The 21,907-nt window shown below is 45.2% G+C and overlaps 1 protein-coding gene and 1 long non-coding RNA gene across 3 annotated transcripts in view; one reads left to right on the top strand and one right to left on the bottom strand.

Moving 5' to 3' along the window:
- Tbxas1 (thromboxane A synthase 1) overlaps positions 1-21,907 on the top strand; it is a 149,667-nt gene that overhangs the window by 20,916 nt on the left and 106,844 nt on the right.
- On the bottom strand, positions 753-20,671 carry LOC132653084 (uncharacterized). 2 transcript variants are annotated; one of them, XR_009590742.1, is made up of 5 exons: positions 20,573-20,671; positions 19,642-19,724; positions 9,316-9,503; positions 8,322-8,723; positions 753-1,069 (listed from the first exon to the last, which is right to left on the bottom strand). It is a non-coding gene; the product is annotated as an uncharacterized LOC132653084 (long non-coding RNA). The 2 variants fall into 2 exon arrangements; XR_009590741.1 differs by lacking the exon at positions 753-1,069 and having other exon boundaries at positions 8,005-8,723.

Here is a 21,907-nt window from a genome sequence, read left to right as displayed (position 1 = left end):
TGCGTCTGCCTCACACCCTGACCATGAAGGTTCTCCAGCTTCTGCTCAGGGGGATAATGCGAGATGGGTAAGGATCGCTCTTCCATCCTGCTGTGTTCATTAATGATCTTCGGGAAGACTTTCTCCTTCAATGCACTCCTTATTAAATGCTACGTTATTTTCAAAGGATTTAATTGGCTGGAAATACACTAACTTTAAAAATAATTTCCCCAGCTGGGTGTGGTGGTGCAGGCCTTTAATCCCAGCACTCTGGGAGGCAGAGGCAGGTGGATTTCTGTGAGTTCAAGGCTAGTCTAGTCTACAAAGTGAGTCCAGGACAGTCAGGGCTTGATACGCAGAGAAACCCTGTCTCTAAAAAAGCAAATAATAATAATAATTTCTCAGTTGAGCAATGCTTTTGTTTTCACAAGACTGTAGTGAATATTCTCAGATATGCATCATTATTCTCTTGCCTGAGAATGCCTGTAGGATAAATCCCCAGGAATGGAATTTTTAGGTCAGAGACTATCTACATTTTTTATTTTGATATTACTAAATTGCTTTCTCTAGGGATTATATCAACTTATGCTTCCACAAGTAAAACACAAGAAAATTTGATTCTTCACATACTTACCAGTAAAATAAGTGGTCAAAAGTTTATCAGCATTCAATCGCATATTGGTGTCACTTTAATTAAGATAAATTGCTCTTTATCTTAAACAACTTTGAACATTTTTTATGCATTTAAAATTCACTATATTTTGTTTTCTGGAGAATGGAGAATCTTTTGCCACTTTGTGATGAGTTAGTATGTTCTTAATTTATTCACAAAAGCTCTTTACATATTAAAGAAATTAGTCTTTTATATTTAACATATGTACAAAGTGTTGTTCCCAAGGTGATGATGTTGGAGGTTGTGGAATCCTTAGGAAGTGAGGCCTGCTGGGGATTCCTTAACGTCACTCCAGGCATGCCCTCACAGAGGACTGTGGGACTCTAGTCCTTTCCTTTTCTCGTTCTTCCTGGCACGAGGTGAACAGTTCGCTTTCCCATGTGCTTCCCCTCCTCCTGGTGCGTACCTCATTAGACACTGAAAAGCAATGAGTTATCTGATTGTAGACTAGAACTCTAAAACCAGGAGCAAGAGAAGCCTTTTCTCTTTGTAAGTTAATTGGCTCAGGTATTTTGTTGCCATGTCAGAAAGCTGCCTTATAGAAGACACTTTTTTTTTTTCTAGGTGGTTTTACTCCAAAATTCATCCTTTTCCAATTGATTTAAAGTGTCATGTTTTCATGCATCATCACTTAGGAATCTCTATACTATCAGTATTTCTCACTCCTCTGTTCTATTGTGATATCTGTCTACCTGGATGCCTTACTGGCTTCTCTGATTTGAATGCTACCTGTGAAACTCCTTGTATCTAGCAGCAGCTGCTGTTCCAATAGCACCTTTGCAATTATGAGAACCCAAAGCAGCCGATGGGTCCTCATTCTGGAAAAGAACTATCACTGTGCCAAGCAAATACGCCTTCAACAAGGAGGGACTGACATGCAGCTTCAGAGTTCACGCTGCAGAAAAGGGCGTGACATGGAGGATTAGCACCATGAGTTAATTAGTTAGCATGAGTGATCTGACTGCACCTTGTCAGGACGCAGGCAGAAAGTGGGGAGCTTTGGAATGCATATGGGAGAGAGTACGGAGTTTGTGGTGAAGCTGGTTAAGGTTGCTTTAAGCTCAGATTCTATGGTGCTCTTTGTTAGGAGTATCTGTGCTCCGGAAGTGACTGCAGTGTGGACTCCTGATGAAAGAACCCTTAACAACTGCGGTGAAGGCCAGGAGTAGCCGAGAGAGGTTAGCTCTACGCAGTCAAAGGGCGACATCACCTGTGTAGGGGAGAGTTCCTGGCTCACAGCGTGGAACAAGAACACTGGAAGTTGAAGGGTATAACGTGCTGGATTTGTGTTGTCATGGATGATGGTTTACACACACACACACACACACACACACACACACACACACAGAGAGAGAAACACAAAGACACAGAGAGACAGACATGCACACAAACAGACACACACATGCTGCAAGATATCTGAATGCACTGCACTTGAAAATGTGAGGTGAGAGGTGAACTGTTCAAAGAAATGTAAGTCTTCATACAGCAGCTGAGCTCCTGGGGCCTCGAGACTGTCCTCACTGTTAGACTGTCCAGAGCTCTACCTAAGAGTGCTGAATAGCGCTGAAAAGCAAACCAAGTGAGAGTGAGACCTGATGGCCTTGAGAACATGGTCATTGAGCATCATTTTATAAATTAAATTTTAAGATTCTCATGGGTCACAAACACTAGGCCTCTAAGTTCACAAGGTTTAAGTCACTGGAATATTTTAATCTGCTATTGCATATGTGCTGGCTAGTTTTCTGTCAGCTTGACACAAGCTAGAGTTATCTGAGAAGAGACCCTGAGAAAATGCCTCCATGAAACTGGCCTGTGGAGGATTGTCTTGACTAATGGTTGGTGTGGGAGGGCCCAGCCCACCCCACAGGGAGTGGTGTCACTCCTGGGCATTGGTCCTAGGGTGAATATGAAAACGTGGCAAGCCAGCCAAGGGGAGCAAGCCAGGAAATGGCACGCCTGATGGCCTCTGCATCATCAGCTCCTGTCTTCAGATTTCTGCCCTGCTTGATTCCTGCCTTGACCACCCTTGGGGATAGACTCTGATATGAAGTGTCAGCTGAAATAAACCTTTTCCTCCCCAGGCTGCCTTTGGTCCTCGAGTTTCATCATAGCAGTAGAAATGCTAACTAAGACAGGATGTTAGGGAAACATTATTTTATCAAGTGCCTGCCCTGACAAAACAGGCTGATGTAGGAGACCCTTGAGACCTGGAGGAGAGTCCAAGCCAAGTGCATGGCCTGAGAAATAGACAATTATCTTCAGCTACATGTGCGTCAGGGACCAAAAAGAAATAGATGAACTTGTTTAGGGCCACACCTCCCTTGAACATATCTGAACTGACTCTCCACTTACACCCCAGGGTCATAGCCTCTTGTTAGCTGTGATGGGGAATCGCCCCAAACTTCCATTCTTCTTTACAGGGTAAATCAAATCACTTGTTTCCTGTTCTCCATCCACAGGTGTCTCTCAAGTTGGCTTAAATCTCTGGGTTTCTGACTCTTTCACCACATTTATCTTCTGCTATTCATTATACCCCCATCTTCTTTCTATAACAGAGCAGAGGTGATGGGTACTACAGATATTTTTATTATAAATATATTGTTAGCACACAAAATAATGAATTTTATTATGACATTTTCATGTAGGTGTATCCTTGTACCTTGTACCTTGTACATATTTGACTCACTATCCTCCTGCCTCTTCCCTTGTCTCAATATTTCCCTTCCTCCCTTCAAATGGTCCCACTTCTGCCTCTCTCTCTCTCTCACTCATTCACACACATATCTAGTTGCAGCACATATGTGATATGTTTGTCTCCTCACACATCAATTGTTCCCCTTCTCCCTTTTTTGACCTTCTCCTCTTTTCTCTCTCTCCTCTCATCACAGCCCTCCCAATATTTATACTTAAATCTAATTTCCATAAATGAGAGAAAGCTTGAAAGTACTTGTCTTTCTGAATCTGGCTTATTTTGCTTAACATGATGACAGTTAGCTTCACCGGTTTCATAATTTCATTATTTATGGCTGAGAAAACTCCAGCATGACTGTATGCATGTGTGTGTGTGTAACATTACATCTTATCTATTCATTCAGCTCTTGCTGGAGATATATGCTGGTTTCATGTAGCAATAATCATGGAACATTCTGTGAATTTTGATGACTACTGTAACCCGGCTTTTGTGATTGATACTCAAAAGGAACAAAAGTATATCAATTCATTCTGAGTGGAAGCACTCAACAGAATATGGGGAAGGGTGGTGAAACAAATCCCAGTTTTCACTCTTCCTAGCCACCACTTGTTAGCTTAATGGATTTAGGCCAATCATTCACTTTCCCCCTGTTTGCTTAGAGGGAAATGAGAGATTTGAACTGGATCAGTGACCTGGACACTGTTTAATTATGAACCTTAGTAAACAGAAGATTGACCCACTGTGATCAGGACTCAGGCCTGTGCATGGGCACACGTGAGCTCTCACACTCACACTAAGACACACGTGCAGGGAAACGGAAGTTTTGTAAAAGACTGCCTTATTTACTCCCTAAAACCCACTGGGTTCTCGAAAAGTCAACATTTCATAAAAAAGACGAAAATGCAAGCTGCTCACAAGTCAGTAATTTTATGACCACGGCGTCAGTTTGCTTTCTAGTGCTGGGATCAACAGCAGGACCAAGAGCGACTTGGGGAGCAAGGGGTTATTTCTGTTTACAGCTCCCAGGACGTCACAAGGGCGGTCAGAGCAGGAACATGGAGGCAGGCTGTAGAAAAATGTTGCTTACTGGCTTGCTCAACCTGCTTTCTAATTCTACCCAGGACCACTTGCCAAGCATGGCCCTGGCCATAGTGGGCTGGGCCCTCCCACATTGATATTAATTAAGAGCACGTTCCACAGACACGCCTGCAGGCAATCTGATGGAGGCAATCCCTCAGTTAGGTTTCCCTCTTCCCAGATGACACTAGCTTCGGTCCAGTTGACAAGATCTGACCGGTACAATCACTGGTGTGTCAAGGCCATCAAAAGGACCAGGTGGTAGATCTGAAAGCCCTGTCCAGGCAGGAACTGTGCGACCCCTGCTGATACGAGCAGCTCTTCTCAGTCTACACTAGGAAAAAGGTCTGAGGGTGTGCGTCCCTGGGGATTTAAGATTCCGAGAAAGCTCAGACAGTCAGCAAGAGTCCACCGTGGACAGCTGTAGCAGATCCAAGTGGCAGCACTGGTCCTCAGGAGATGGGCTCACACACCTGGCTCTAGGCCCAGGGCCAGCACCTCCTGTCTGATGGCATCATTCTTCTTAGTGTTTAAAATCACACATTCAACTATTATTGAAATTACTCTCCAACCCTAACCCAGTATCTTTTTAGCTAAGAAGCTCACAGAAAGGACTGACAATTTAGGACATCTAAGCTAGTTTGCATTAGGTTAAGGTATCTAAAAATTTGTGTGGCTTTCCTGCCTCAGAGTAGTGTGGCTAAAACCTCAAGGAAGTGGGGCAGCAGAGAGAGTGACCTTTCTGTGGGGTAGATTAGGGACAGAAAGCACACGAGGCCCTGGACAGTGAGATGGCTCCAGCTGACGGGTAGTGCTGTGTTTTACATGTGTCCAGTCTCTTGACATCACAGCATGACGCCGTGGTTTACAAATGTGCCTGGCTGCAGTCCTAGCTCTATTAGGAGCAGGCTACAGGTTGGACACACATGAAGGACAAGATGTGGCAGTTCCGCGTTCTAGCAAGCACTGGCCACAATGGAATGAGCAGGAAGGCTGCCTCTCAGTGATCAGCCAAGCAGACACCAATGAAGCCTGCCTTGGACACTAGGACTCACTTGAAAGGTCTCTGAGCCCCGAAAAGGAACATAAGATGGGCTCTGAGCCCAGAAAAGATTCACATATGCAGACTCAGTTCTGAGACTCAGAGCACAGTGTCAGCCCAAACTCAGAATCCGGCCCGAGTTCCTAGTATCACCTGTGGGGAAAATGTCTGTCCTGTCTGCAGTGCATCCAGACCAACAAAGCTGTCTCCTCATGAATTCCTGGGCTCATGTAGTTCTTGGTCCATAGTGGGGCCTGAAGGGAAGGATGGAGCAGCTTGGAGGGATGGGTGGGGCACCACAGAGGCTAGGCAGTCCGCTGCAGATTTCTGCATTTGTCTTCCTGTTGTCTGCACCTAGATTTACAGCGGAGAGGCACATTCTGGGTTGAAGGTGGGAGGGAGGGAGCTCCTCCAGCGGTGACAATCAGAGGCAGCATCAATAACTCCTTTATCCCCACATGACAAGCTGCACAGATGTGTTCCCAAACAATAGACTGGCTCACATGAGAGTTTTGTAAAAAGCCCTGTCTCTAGCTAATCAGTTCAAATAAAAAGAATTCCACATTTAATTGAATTGTACCTGCAACAAATCCAAGTTGTTCAACCCAAAATGCATAATAGAGTTACATAACACTGTCATGAATCACTGTGACATTTGTCAAGGCAGTCTCTCTTCTGGAATAAGTCCTGATAACTCAGAGCTTTATGCAAATGTCTCCTGTCAAGAACCCCTGTGCAGAGTCTCAGGAATCCCACATACTTACCCAATTCTGGTAGCTTTTAACCTTAACTAGTTGAGAAATTAAACAGTATTTCTATTCTGTCCAAAAGGACAGATAGACTATCTTTGCTCTCATAATTAAAAAAAAAAATGTAAATTCAAAGAAGCAAAAACCAGCCAGTCACATAGAACTTAAAGTTTCTTTCTGATCATCATTTTGTGAGCAGGGAATCTTTTTCCACTTCTCAAAAACTCTTGACTAATCCAGACATGACAGCATATGACTTGTAATGCTAGCCCTCAAGAGGTGGAGACAGGGAAATCATGAGTTCAGGGTCAATCTAGGTCAAGCTAGATGTACAGACTCAGAGGCTGTACCTGAATCATCCCTAGGCTCTGCAGGACTTCATATGCCTTGTCTGAAAACACAGAAATAGCAAAACAGTAAAACCCTTAAAGACACAGGCAATGAAGGAGGAAGAGGAAATCCTTGAATTATTTAAAATAAATTTCAAAACTTTGTTGCTCACTGGCAGAAAAAGAACCGTGGAATCTAAATGTCTAAAGCCAAATCAGCTCCAAACATTGGCCTAAGTGCTCAAACACACAAGGTCATATGCCATCCATTACACGCATGTGAAATTCTACTACATTCTGAATGATCAGAGTTCTTCATTAAAATGGACTGAGTTCTTTCTTCTCCAAGACCCTTAAATCTTACTGAGTTTGAGTTGTTTACCATGCATTCCAATTATTCCTGATCAGTCTTATGTGTAACATTTCCACAGCTATGCGCACAAAGCAATTCCCTAGCAAGGCACCACCAAGTTTTATGATGCTTCCATGCCTAGGGCAGACAATAGAAACTTAACTACTAAGATAACTTCCTTGATTATTCCTTGCATCTCAAGGCCCCATTCCTAACAACATCTCCTCCATTTTGTCCTCCAGCTGCAAGAATTTTGCAAGCACAATACGAGGCCTTTCCGTTCTGCGTTTAGTTCTCCGTTAACGGGCCTCTCTATAAATGTTTGGCTGTCTGTCACATTCTCCAGACCCCACATTAACCACTAGGGAGGTTACTGCTAGCTTGTCATCCTATATTTTGCCCTTTTTAAAGAGGAACCTAATAACTTTTGCTCAGAACCAGTGACTGGTGGGCAGTCTGTTGTTGCATGTAAGGTGGATGTGGGGACTGGGGTCTTTTGAGCTGTAACATTGGTCAGCACCTCTAGGTGCCACTCAGTTGAAGGGAATTAGGCAGTTTGATGCTGGGTAGAAACTGTCCTTCCCAACAAGATGGCTGAGGGAAGGATCTCCTGCTACCCCGACCCCACCCCCGGCATTTTGTTTTGTTCATGCAGAGCCTGGTGCTTATGAACCACCAAAGAGGTAACTATGAGTGAATTTACTTTTCTTTAAAGGTTGCCTCTAAGTTTCCAAGTTCCCGCCTCGGCCTCACTGCCAGTCCACAGCTGTGTCCAGTGGTTAATATGGCCCTTGGATTCTTCCACCAACCAGCCAAAAAGATGTTCAGCTGCTTCCCTTAAGTCTTTGCATTCTCTGCTAGACTAGTGTCCCTCTGATCACCTGGGAAGAAAACACTCTCTAATCTTTGTCCTCAGCCTGGAGCCCAACAGGATGCTTCATCTTTCTCCTCAGACTTCTGAATCCCACACTTCTCCAAGCCCAAACCTGTTGATGACTGACAGGGCTTTGGGCCCAAGATGCCATAAGTAGAATTCACAGAACAATGGTTTTACCTGAGCTGGGAGAGGGTGAATTTTCACATACCCTCTATCTATCAGGAAGGATGGCTGTTAGATTGATGGCCTCTGCTTCTCGGACAAAGCCCAATACTGAAATGGCACAAGGGCCATTTAACTAAAGGACATTTCTTTTTTTTTTTTTTTTCGGTTCCATGTGGGAGGTTTATTAGGGGAAGGGGGGTTGCAGAGAGAGAGAGAGAGAGAGACAGAGAGACAGAGAGAGGAGAGAAAGATAGAGAAGAGAGTCAGGACATTTCTTATGGTGATAAAATATACACAAGACAAAACTTATCATCTTGACCATTTCTCATTGTACAACTCTGCTGAACGTGTCTGCAGAGCACCCCAGCACCACCATCTATACTCACCAGTGCTGGCAAACTGAACCGCCGTGCCCAGCAAACACTGACCCCCTCTGCTCCCCTCTCCTGCCGCTGGCAACTACCATTTCACTTCCCATCTCCGTGACAGAATCACACACTACTTGTCTTGGCTCACTCAGGAAGATGTCCTCAGGGTTCATCTACCTTGTACCATGTCAGAATTTTCTTCCTCTTCAAGGAAAAACAATGTACACTGATATATCCGCCATGTCTTGTTGTTCAGCTGTTAATGGACACTGGCTTGCTTCTGTCGTCCGACTTCGGTGAACAATGAAGCCGTGATTGCGAGTGTGCAAGTATATATCCAAGACTCTGCTTTCAGTTCAATAATGATCACTGCCATGCAAATAGTTCAAGTTCCTGTTTTCAGTTCTCAGAGCACTCATCCTAAAGGGGGAATTACAGCATCAGATAGCAATTCTGCATTTTCTTCGGGGAGGGCTCTCCGTGCTGTTTCCTATAGTAACCCTGTCATTTTACCTTTGGAGGATATTTTGTAGCCGTGCATAGCCTTGCCTTCCATCAAGCTTAGGTGCTAATCATTGTTGTCAAACCTTAAGAATAAACTCCAGGTCAAATGTATGCTCTTCCTTGCAAGAAAAAAAAAATCCCTAGAACCCAAATGGCCAGCATGAACCCTGCTTTTCTGATTGGAACATAGGATCCAGTGATTTCCCTCCAACTTTCCATTGGTTGTGAACCAGCTAGCACTTGAAAACAAAAACAAAAACAAAAATGAAGCTAGCCTTATCAACCAATGCTTATGCTGTGTCATTTTTTAGTTCACTTTAATAACCCCTAAATAACTAAAGTGAACATTTAGTTCACTTTAATGTCTCCACCCTAAGCTTCTCCTTCTCTTATCTCCTCTCTGTTAGGCCCTATGTGTCTACTGTCCATTCTGCCTTCACCCCTTGAAGTTTCCTCTTTCCCAGGAGCCTCACCTGGACCTTTGGGCATCTCCAGGGCTGGTACTGACCTCTGGTTTCTTGTTTGGTGCTCTGTACAACTTCTCTCCACAGAGCCAAAGCTTCCATCTCAGTCTCTCAAGGTCAGGTCTGGTCTCTTGCTAACACAGCTTCTGAGCAACTCCACAGGCGTCTATTCCAGCTTTGAGACCATTTGCTGGAGAAGGCAAGCTGGATTTCCCTTTGTACTCCAAAGTCCCTGCAAAAACATAGCCACTGAGAGAAAGTGACTAGCCCACATGTGCTCAAATGCAGTGGGTCCCATGGAGAATCATGTACCCAGGCTCCTAAGCTTTGGAAGGAGCATTAGAGATTTGGGCTAGGATAAAATGGAGAAGAGCAGGCAATAATGGTATTCTGGGGAAATGCTATATTGGACATCCACAGTGAACATTTTATTAGCTTTGGTGAGAAAACAGTGATTTGAATAATCAGAAATGGGAAAGAAAACAGAAGGAACTTTTTATATAAGAAATGTTCTGTAGGAAAAACAGCAGAATTGAACAAGATTGGCCTGTAGGAGTGAAGGAAAATCAACACTGATGTTGGCTTTGAGTTCTGTGGCGGTGAATACTGACTGTTGCTGGGCAAAGGCGGAGGCGGGGTGTTCAGAAATGGGCTAACTGAGGTGGAGAGACTTAACACATCCTAAATGCAGGTGACATCAGCCCGTGGCTTGGGATCCTGGAGTAAATAATAAACAAAGGGCCAGCGGAGCACCAGCACCTATCACTGTTTGCTTCCTGACTGTGAGGCAGCCACGAGAGCATCTACCTCAGCTTCTACCTCCATCACTTTCCTGCTAGGATGGCCTGCAGCCTCAAACTGCGAGCCAGGACAAACCTTCCTTCCTTAAGTCATTTTCTGTCAGGTATTTTGTCCCACCCCACAAGGAAAGTGACTAATGCCTGTTCTGAAGATAAAATGGCAACATCACAATAGTGAAGAGATTGCACATGGCAAAGGAGAAAAGGATTTCATGCTTGCCATAATCAGCTGGAACGTGCCTTAGTCCAGCCAGGTTGCCATAACAAAATACCACACACTGGGTAACTTACAAACAACAGAAATTTATTCTCACAGTTCTGGGGTCTGGGTCAATATCAAGGCACCAGTGGGTTGGGAGTTTGGTGAGCGTTAGTTTCTTGGTTCATGGGTGTCCTCACACGATGGAAGAGTTGCAATTTGGGGCTCCTTTTATAAGGGCACTAGTCCATTTAAAAGCTCTGCCTTTATGATGTATTACCCCCAGAGGGCCCACCTCTGAATATAATTACCTTGGGCTTAGAATTCCAACATACACATTTGAGGGTGCAAACATTCAGATAGTTAACAAGATAGTTAACTGTTAATGACAGTGGGTCCAACAAACTTAGGAATAGAAGCCACTAAGGATCACATTCTTCAAGAAGAGTGATAGGAACAGTGGGAGTTCCAGGGTGTGTCTGGGCTCTGGAATCTTCTCTCTTATCCCTTGATAGTCTAATGGGCTTATTTCTCAAAGTGTGTCCTTTGGACCACTTCCACCAACAATAATGGCAGCTACATGGAAAATAAAAGGGAAGGGCCTCTCTTTAGTCAAATGGTGGAAACAGGGTCCAAGGAACACAGACCTCATTACTAGTCTATCTCCATGAGCTCCATGGAGTAACACGCTTGGAAACTCTCCAAGTGCGAACTCAAGCTATAGTGTTTATTTGAATACAGGACTCTTTTGTTTTCTGTAATATCATTTGGGAGTTGAATATGAAAAACAGGCTTTGAGAGGAAACATAGACCTAATAAATAGTAAAATTCCACATAAGACAACAACCATTAGCTTGATATAGTGGCTTGTTCCTGTAATCCTAGGCAGGTGAAGATGGATCAAGAGTTCATGGTTATCGGCTGCTTTGCAGAGAACTGGAGATCAGCCTGAGCTTTATGAGTCCCTGTGTCAAAACCACAGCACACAAAAAAACAAAGCAAACAAACAACCACAGAAAAACATTGACAAGGGTAAAGCCCTCACCACGGTGCATTATTATGACAACCGGAGACTACTAATCATCTCTATGTCAAATGGACCCGGGTGGGTGGGCCTTTCTGTTTGTGCTATGATAGAGCAGTTGAGAACTCTCTATTGTGTGCTCTGCCTGTGTGTTTGCTTCCTTTGACCTTTGCCTCTGTCCTTCCCTTCCCACCCTCTAGTAGCCAGCCATCCCACAGTATTTAACCTGCATGTTTGCATGGCTTTACAGACTGAGTATTGCCATTTCCTGGATAGCATCTATAGCGTCTGTAACACCATAGGTCTCATTCTGGTCCTAAGGTTTTTGTCTGTTTTTATGTCCCATTGTGTTGCTGAGTTCTCATCAGACTTGTTGCATTTCCCTGCTGCCTAACACCCGAGTCCCTCACCTGTCCCTCATCCCAGGGCTTCCAGAAAACCACCTTCTGAACATCCTTTTACGAGGCCCTTTACGAACCTGGGAGATAGCACTATGGGCCACCTCCTTTACTTTTATGACTCCAAGAAATACTTATCCTCGTTCCCAGGGACCGTTTATATATCAACTATTGTAATTTAAGCATAAGATATAGCCTTCCAGGACAGCCTCTCGTGTAACCACGCAATACTTTTTGCTGGGCCTATCGGATAACTCAGAAACATGAACGGCTTGACGATGAAAAGGGCATACAGGTAGTAAGCAGCGTGCACCGGGCTGTATGGTGTGTTAGTTTGCTCTCCCACTGTTGTGACAGAATGCCAGGTGAGGCAGCCTAGCTCATGGTTTCAGAGACGTGGTGGTCTGAATGAGAAACGTCTCCCCAGAGGCTTGCGTATTTAAACACTTGGTTGGTGGCTCTGTTTTGGGAGGTTATAAAACTTTTAAGACACAGAACCTGGCTGGGGCAGGTATGTCACTGGGGGCGGGCCTTGAGAATTGGGAGCCTCACCCCACTTGTTGTTCTCTCTTGTTGTTCTCTCTTTTTCCTGTTAGCAGTTGAGATACAAGCTCTCAGCTTCCTGGTGCTACCGCCAGCCCTCCCACACTGTTAGACTCTCCCTCTGGAACCACACATAAAGCAAAAAGAACTCTTTCTTCCAACAGTTGTTTTGGGCCTGGTACTTTATCACAGCAATAGGAAAGTTACTAATACAAGAGGTTTCAGTCTGTCATGGCCAACTCTGCGCTGAAGCAGCATGCTATGGTGGCAGGAGGAGGCCATTTACCTTACGGTGGCCAAGAAAGAGTGAAGACAAGAAGGTCCCAGGGCAAGATATGCCTTCAAAGATGTAATTCAACAGCCTGACAGTCCTTCAGCAAGGCTCCCCTTTCTGCAGTTTCCACACCTCTCACCAGCCTGTTCAAACTCTAAATCTATAAATAGAGGAACCCATCATGAAGGCATAACCTTCATGGCCCAATAGCAACTCCCTGACAGACACCCCAAGGTGTGTCTTGTTAATCTCCTAGGCATTTCTCAATGTAGTCAAATTAATGATCAGGCCTACCCACTATAAAATTATCCCATGATATTTGCAGAAAAACAGGTATATCTAGAATTCATTACGGTAAGTGAACCAGCCAGACTCAGCAGGACAATTAAAGCACACTTTTTCTCTGGTAGAGCCTGGACTTTAAAGCACATAAGTGTGTAAATGTGTGTGTGTGTGTGTGTGTGTGTGTGTGTGTGTGTTATGAAACTAGAAAGAAGAGCTCAAGAAAGGAAGAAAAAATCTATAGAGAAGTAGGAGATACCGAAGGTGATGGAATACATGTGATAGGAAACCAATAGACGAGATTAATGGAGAGGTAAAGGGACCAGGTAGAGAGCAGGAGGGGTCTGAGCAGGGCAGTCAAGGAAGAGAATGAATGAGAGCAAACTGTACGTATGAAGATGCCAAGATGAAGCCATTGTTTTGTATGCTAACCTGAACATTTTTTTAAAAGCCTAGCCACCATATATGAATCTCTTTATTCAACCAAAGTTCTCTTACTCCATTTTATCTCCTGCCACTCACCAGGATCTCTGAGCCTTGGGATATTTGCCTCTGTGACAGGCAATATAATTGTCCATTCACCGTCACGTTCTCCTGATAGGATGTAACTCCACAACAAGCGTTCTCTTACCCACTCTGTTATCCCAAGCACCTGCAGCAGTGTCTGACACACACAAGTGCTTGTTAAGTATTTGCTGAGTGACTAAATGAACTGAATCTTGGCATGTACTTTTTCGTGACAAATTTATCCCCAAGGAAACCTTAAGCCTTAGGAAGATCTTACTTCGCTAATTTGAGTAACTGATATTTTCTAAAAGGTGAAAAGAACAGGGAGACATTCCTTTTAAGATCAAAGCCTAGAGGTAGAGGCATAATTGTCCTTTCCAGGAGCTAGCCCACTGAAGAAGAAAACTGATGTGTACTATGAAAGACCATCTTGGGATCTGAAGGATGAATAAAGAAAAGGTGTGTTTGTGGGACTGATGGGCTCCGTTCACACAGGGCGTTGGTTAGGCTCTTCCTGGCCTGCCACCTCACGTCCTGCTCTTAGAGTGTTGTCCGTGCCACAGCCTACCTCTCTGGGGTCATCTTAGGGCACCCGAAAGAACACAGGATTAGAAGCGTTATCCAGTCTTGACCCAGCTATTCTTAGGCAAGAAGTATCTTTCAGCCATTTGGTCACCTTTAAGATATACTGAGCACCTGCATATATCACAGGTCCAACGATGTGGGACTCAAAGCTCACTCAGAGCCCTTAGACAAGACCATCAAGGAGCAAGGAGTCCAATGGTGAATTCTCTGCTCCCCTGGCCTGAGTTTCAAAGGCGTCAGTTGGCATCTTGGGGCAGACCATAGACAATAGGAGCCCTTCCACAGCTGTTCAAGCTAGGTCCCCGAGTCCCTGTGTGTGGGTATATGGGTCCTCTAAGTTTTGTGTCTCCAGGGAATCCCTGCCCTAGCACACCCTCCTGAGTGAGTAGTGTTCTTGATCATGCCTCCCACCCAGTTCTGTCTTCTCTTTTTACTCACTTTCTTAGCTACGATGTGTGTGTTTGTGCCTGCATGTATACATGATCATTTTGAAGCTTCCTTCCATTTTAAAAATATTATTACATATGCCTAAATGTTTTCCCCTGTCCTTGTTTCTACCCAGTTGTGTCTGAATCTCTTATTAAAACTTCCCTTTCTTGTCACACATCTGGGCTTTCCAACACCCAGCTCATCCCTCCCTGGTCCTGGGTTCTTCTCATTGTCTTTGGCAGAAGTGACAATGCTCTTACCAAATTCTATATTTGTATTCTGAGTCTGTGTGGCAGCTGATTTTGTGATATGCTTTCAAGTAAGTGCATATTCTATATGTATCTATATAATAGGAAGGGTGGACACCTCTCTCTCCCTCTCTCTCTTCCTGCAGTACCCAAGAATACATATGCCTGGGCATAACATGCAGGCAAAAATATTCAGGGACAGCCAAATGACTATTTTAATGTTTCTTTGTCCCTGTGGTACCATCCAACTATTTATTTAGTAGCTTGATGCTGTTGGCATCAACAACTTTGCCTTATAGGCTGTTTTTCATGTTTATGATTCTTACTGTGAAAAAAAATCTCTTGCCTAACATCTGTTCTGAATTTGTTTTTGTTTTTTTTTCTTTAGTTTTATTTATTTATTCCCGATTGAATTAAATTTGCGCCAAGGACAGTAACTTGAATTGGAATCTTCAGTGTCCTTCAGGATTTCTACACACTTCAATACGTCTCTTAATTACTCTTTTTTTTTTTTTTATTGTTATGAGATACACATGCATACCCGCTCATGCAGGCACATTGGCTTGCAGCTTACCTCTGCCTGTCCCCCTCTGGGGAATACATTTTATTAACTGAATAAATTAAATGGGCGGGTATACGCAATAGAGAAGCGAGGTTTATCGTTATAGGTTTTGTTTTAGATATTTTTTCCCTTGCTGCCCAGTTCTCTCCTGTAGCCATCTCTGCTTTTGGAGAAGATTTACTGTAACTTAATACAGCCATAACTCACCAGGACTGGGGGGAGGTACTTCATCTTTCAGATGAAGACTCTGAGGGCTGGAGCCAGGGAGCCTCTCTTCCTGCCTACCTCCAGAGACCGTGGAGAGCAGCCGCACTTGAGTCACACACTCAGAAGTACATCATTGTCTGGACCTGTGACTCCTGGCAGACAAGCTTGAGGCCTCTTTGGAAACACAGGCAGCCCCCTGGGGTGCCTAGACTCTATATACTTGCCGAACCACTGCAGCAGCCCTTGTCTCACACAGCAAGCCCCACCCGTGTTTCTGTGGGCGTGGGTGGCTGGGCTGCTTAGGAAAGTATGCAGAATATGCTGTGAGTCTGAGACAGCACAGGGCAAATCATAATGGGGCTTCTGCCTCTTGGGGCCTTTCCTGGTGGATCCACGGTTCTCTGGCCTTTCTAAGGGTGGCTTCACATGGGACCCCAAACTCCAATGATCCCCCCCCCCGTTGTCCCTATTGCTTATTCCTAGAGACCAATATGCATATTCCTAGCAGTCAGCAGAAATAGCCGGGCATAGTGGCACATGCCTGTAATCCCAGCACTCAGGGAGACATAGGCAGACAGATCTCTGTGAGTTCGAAGCTAGACTGGTCTACAAAGTAAGTCTGAGACAGCCAAGGATATACAGAGAAACCCTGTCTTGAAAATTAAAAAAAAAAAAAAAAAGGAATGTTCTCAAGACAGGTAAAAACTTGCCTTCATCCAGACATAGAGACAGTGGCCTAGATCTGAAGGGTTTGCTCAGTGTCTCCAAACAGCTCCAAAAGCAGTTCTCTCTACCATCAATTCTCTGCCCATCCTGGGGAAGGACACCCACTTTGTGACCTCTCTTTGACTCTTCAGGGTTTGTGCCCACATCTTACAATGGTACAAGACAGAGGAGGTCGCTGTCTTATCTCCATAAGTGCTCCCCACTGACTCGTTAGGATTGTCTACTCAACAGTGATGCCTGTCTGTGGGTAGCACTGAGGTGACAGTGGTGGCAGAGGCCACCATTCTTCCCCATAAGAGAGTTTCATTCCTGTCTCTTAGAGCACAGAAAGTTATCATCTGATTTGGAAGGAAACACAGACACAGTCTGTGGTGGTTTGAATAGAAATGCCTCCCCCATAATCTCCTGTGTTTGAATGCTTGGTCCATAGGGAGTGGCAATATCAGAATAGGCATGGCTTTGTTGGAGTGGGCGTGGTCTTGTTGGAAGATGTACACCGTGGAAGCAGGCTTTGAAGTCTCACATGCTCAAGCTACGCCTGTGTGGCACACAGTCTGTCCCTATGGATCAAAATGTAGCACTCTCAGCTCCTTCTCCACCACCACGTCTGCCTGTGCGCTGTCATGCTTCCTGCCAGGATGGTAATGGACCTTTGAACCATAAGCCAGCCCCAATTAAATTTTCTTTGTAAGAGGTGCCATGGTCATGGTGACCTTTCACGGCAATAAAAAACCCTAAGACCCCGTTCAAGGTGCATCCAAAATTTGGGTAGGAAGTGATAGTACTCCCAAAACAGAGCAGGGATGGAGCATGGCATCCAGCTGTGAAAGCTCAGAAGTCTTTTTGGAGGAGGTTGTATTTGACTATGGCCTGGTGGGGAGTAGAGGGGAAACACAAAGGAAAGGAATACTCTACTTGGAAAGAACCATTAGGGAGATGTCTTGAAGATGGGGCAGTGGGGACAGAAAACTGGAGAAGGAGACAGCACTGTTTCATGACTCATCACACTATACAGTCCTGGCTCCTAGGCTCAAGATGGTGGTGGCTGCCCTTGCTCATAGCTACGGAGCTGTTTAAAGCGGGTCTTGCAGGCTGGATTCCTGACTGACAGTGAGATGGGCTTGGGGTACAGCATGTTTGCTAGGGATTCTTGTCTGTGATGGAAGACAGGAGCTGTCAGGGTCATCTCCAGACACGATGAAATGGTCAGTCACATACTCTACCGGTGGATGCTGGCTTTCAGGTGACAAAGCTTCCTGCAGCTGAGGCCATCATGCAGGGAAGCAATTAGCTGTCTCTGCACTGGATGACAAACTTGCCTAAGGAGACATCTGGGCAACACACTTCAGCCTCACCACAGCAAGGAAACTGGTGGAGCCATTTTAGCAGAGGCCTCGGTTAGAGGGCAAAGAGGATTTGACGGTTCTCAAATCCAACTCCCCACAGTGACACCTTGTCTGTCTAGATCTAAGACTAACTCTCTTTACCAGCCACCAAGAGGGGATACACAAGCTATGAAGGCAGTCAGGGGGCAGCAGAAAGGGTGTCCCAAATAGCTATTGCTTGTACAACAGAATGGCCAGAACTATGTGGCTTCAGCAATGTAGGAAAAAGTTGAGTGAAGATTTCTTTTCTTCAGCAGTATCAAGTCTTCTTCAGGTCCCCAAGTCACAGGAATGTGGGCATCAGAGGGACAACATGGTTTCCTGAAAGACCTCCTCAAACCATCTTCATACTTCCTCTATAGACCTGCACTCTACTTGGAGATTCCAGAAGAAAAATAAGGCAAGGCTCTGTCCTCCAAGAACTTGCAGGGCAGTGAGGAGCCAACAGGTGAAGATGCGGTATGACAGCAATCTACAGAGGAATTCTCTGATGGCCTGAGAATGGCAGGAGTTATGGGTAAAGACACTGTATACTCTGGTCGTGGGATGTGGAGAAATGACATCAGTGCTAACCAGGAAACCTCTTCCCTGCTGGTTAGCTCTCATGAAGGTGCCATGCAGGTTGCTGGCAGGGTAGGGGTTGGCTTATTAAGCCTTCCATCCACAAACCCTGTGAAATACAATAATGGCCAGCATGGCAAGATATGCCCATGGGTACATCAATAGCACAGATGTTATAGAGACAACTGGCCACTTTCTGATTAGACTGAAGGCCTCCTCGACAGGATGAAGTTCACACCTGGAACTGTAACACTAGCCAAGAACCCCTGGCTTGGGAGCTCACAGGGTCTGGGGGCGTGAACAGTCTATCATTCTGCTAAAGGGAGTAGCTTTACACTGCCCTTGAAGCTGTATCTCTATCTACAGATTAGTGCAGCTTTTAGACCTTAGCAGAGCGAATTCATGCTGTGGCTAGTGATTAACACAGGAATTCACAACTGGTCAAAGAGTAGAGCATATCAGGGGAGTGCTCAGCCACAAGTGAGATATCTGTCACCCTCACCCACTCAAGTCTCAGGGTCTACCAAGGAAGAGGTGGCAGAAAGACTCTCAAAGCCAAAGGTCAGGGAGGACTAGAAAGGAACCATGTCTCCACACACCGCTACGGCCTGTACAAGGCAGGTACAAGATCAAGCCTGTCAACATTCCATCGTGGGTTTGGGAGAGACGTGTGACTCCTCTCCACAGCTGAGAAATTATTGGCAGCTGATGACTTCTGAGGAAGAGAGGGTGAGTCTTCTTTAAGACTCTGCCCCCTGTAGGTTGACCACACTCCAGTACATAGCCCCATACTCATGAGTAGATGGACACACACTGGACTTAGAGGGCCATTAAGAAAAATTAAAAAAAAAAAAAAAGAGGGCATGAAACAGGGAAGAGGCAGGAAGTGGGTGGGCTGGGAGGATTTGAGGAGTTGGGGTGGATATGATCAAAACACATTGCATAAAATTCTCAAATAATTAATAAGTGTATATATTTAAATGAACTGTAGGAAAGAACAGGGGTGGGTGGCGTGAGTGCCTGTAGGGAGGGTTTTCACAAGCACTTCAGAGGCTAAATCTGCACTAAACAGAGGGATATGGAGAAAGACTGCAGATTTGGGAAACTAAAAACAACCTTTTTATAACAAGAGTGAGGGGCTGTGATTCTCAAACTGTGTGCTGAGATCTCCCAGGTGCCACAGTTAATCCATAGGGTGCTCCTCAAATACTGTAAATGTTTATTGAAAAATATAGCGACACCTATTGGTTTCTAAGAGAACTACTTCCAATCTTGTATGTCCGATAGAATGTGCCTCCTCTGTGTGTGTGTGTGTGTGTGCACATGCACACGTGTGTAGCATTACATTTTATTGATCCATTAAGCTCTTGTTGGACATCTATGCTGTCTCCTTGTAGCAATAGCCATGAAACATGCACTCTTAAATGTCCACTAAGTTGTTGGAACATGAGTACTCATTGTGTGGACTTAGCTATTAAAGAACAAGAAAGTTAAATAATTCTTTTGGCCTGCGGGATGCTATAAAATTATTGAATCAAAAGGGATCCATGAACCTTGGTAGGAAAACATTAGGCTCCTGGTTAAAGGTCAAGAAACTGGGGCTTGTTTCAAATAACAGAAAAGTGAGGTCACATACTCACCTTCTGTCCCCCAAAGGTAGATTTGGCCTTAGTGGGGATTGGCTTTGTAGATACAGATACCTTCTGAGAGCTGCTGCGATAATCTAAGCGAAAGTGACAAGGCCAACACAGTTGGCATGAGAGGTTAGCAAGCAATTCCAGCACCCTCCATTTGTAATATGGAAACTCTAGCTTCTCTATGGCATTAGGTGGGCTGCCAAACCAGGAAGAGCAGCCATTCCAGAGGCCGTTAGCTCAGGGGGAGCTGCTAGCCCAGGGGGAGCTGCTTAGACCAAATGCCCAGGAGCTGTATACCCTCATTAACTCTCCCTGCACCTCTCGGATTTTGTGAGTCACCACAGTCATTGCCAGGGCAGGTGGTCACCCTTTCCCATGGAGCTTCCTGACACTTCCATGGCCAGGCAAAGGAGAGGTGTGGGGTCAGGACAGCAGCTGCCTTGCTAGGGAGTGGGGCTGGCACCAAGGCATGGGCTGTTTTAGACGCCCGGTGTCTAGTGGTGCACGGCAGGTCCCATCAGTCATGCGGGTGTCCAGATCCCGTCTGCTGATGCAGGGATGTTAGGCTTTCATCAGGAATCCCCGACACTCCCCACGAGCACCCATAAGTTCATTTCACATAAACGGGGGCTATCACTGTTCACTGACAGACAACCTCACCGCTGACAAGCTTCCCGCTGACCTTCACCATGACCTCTTTTATCAAAGAAGCAGGCTCAAGGTGGGCATGACTTGTTCCAGATGGCATCGTCATTAATTGCAAGCAAGGCCTGGAACTGAGTCCCCAAGACTCCGATGCCCATAGACACTGCCCCCACCAACTCACCCAGACCCCTATGGCCTTCGTAGGCCAGCCCAGTGACGAGCCCTTCCTACAACTTCCAGAAGTCACAGACTCACTTCAAACTCCTGAGACATTAAAGACACAACTAACCCGAAGAGGAGCAGCGCCTACGATTCCCTGCTGCAGATTCACATCCAGTGTTTTTCTCCAGACTTACAAGAGTCTGGATGCCTGACAGCTGGATTTGTCAGCTGGATGCCTGGCAGAGCATGTGCTCAATAAACAGTCTTGAATGCACTAATTAATACTGGACTTGACTGTTACTTATTAACAGAAACACAGTGCTATTTTTACAAGGTGCACCCCCCTCTAGCTTGGAGCCTGGGCTTCACCGTGCGATTGTGAGTGACACGTACCCACTCCCACCCCAAGAACAGCTATAGGTTGCTCACCCCTGCCAGAGGTAGGCCTTCTGGAGTAGGGCCAGGCGGCCCCCAGGCTAATGCCAACCATCTTGCTTGTCATGATTCCCAGAAAAAAGGCAGCTGTGCTATTTTGGTTAGACTGGTCAGTTTTTGTTTTGTTTTTTTTTTTTTAAGAACGAGAAAATAAAAGAAAACCACTAATTAAGCAAGTCAAACAAGTGTTATTTTTAACTGCACAATACTTTATTGGTTCGCCTACGTTTGCTCTTCAACCAGGTGCTTTGGGGTTGAATAAGCAAATTATTATGTGCATAAATAAATATAAATGAATAATTGGTTATGAATTTCTTGCCCCGATAGTAGTCAACGTGCAGCTTGGATTAGCAGGGAGAAAGACCTCACCTCCTTAATTAGGCTGAAAGGGGGTTTTTGCTCCATTAAGCAAGAATCTGCTCTCAGTCTGCACCTTTAAAAGAAACAGTCAGTTAGGAGGGAAAAGAAGTGGACAGTGTGGTTGGAGGCTGCCTGGGCTCTTTGTGTACCTGCTTGATCTGGATTTCACAAACTAGGCCAGCCTGCGAGGCCTGGAAAGTTGGTCATTTTAGAGAAGGACAGCTCTGGGGCAAGGGTCAGACAGTGCTTGTCTTGGATAAGTCTTAGTTTCCTGTTCTGGAAGTGAGTGGAATGACTTCCTCTTCCATTTTCTTCAAGACTTTTAATGTGGTGGTGGAGGGAGCGGAGGGAGCTCAGAGCGGGGCAGGAAGCGCTGAAGCTAATGACTGTTAGCATGGCGGTTCTGAGAAAGATCGACCCGGCCACACGCCACTGACCAGTTTCTTGGTTTGGGATGTTTCTTTGCACCCTATTGGCTTAACTTTCAAGAACCATAATTCTATTTTCTTTTAAATTTATAGGATAGGATTAAGTTGATAATGAGTTATAAGGATTGCCCAGCTCTTACCCGCCGGCTGAGCGCCAAGGCTCGGGGGTAGTTCGCCATCTCAGGAAGCAGGCGGCAGGGAGCAGGAAAACACACACCGGTACGGTCTATTTTCCTTTG

The sequence above is a fragment of the Meriones unguiculatus genome, chromosome 3 (genome assembly GCF_030254825.1).
Source record: "Meriones unguiculatus strain TT.TT164.6M chromosome 3, Bangor_MerUng_6.1, whole genome shotgun sequence".
Taxonomy (NCBI): Eukaryota; Metazoa; Chordata; class Mammalia; order Rodentia; family Muridae; genus Meriones; species Meriones unguiculatus.
The sequence above is the reverse complement of the archived record's forward strand: the minus strand, read 5'-3'. Positions and strand labels throughout refer to the sequence as shown.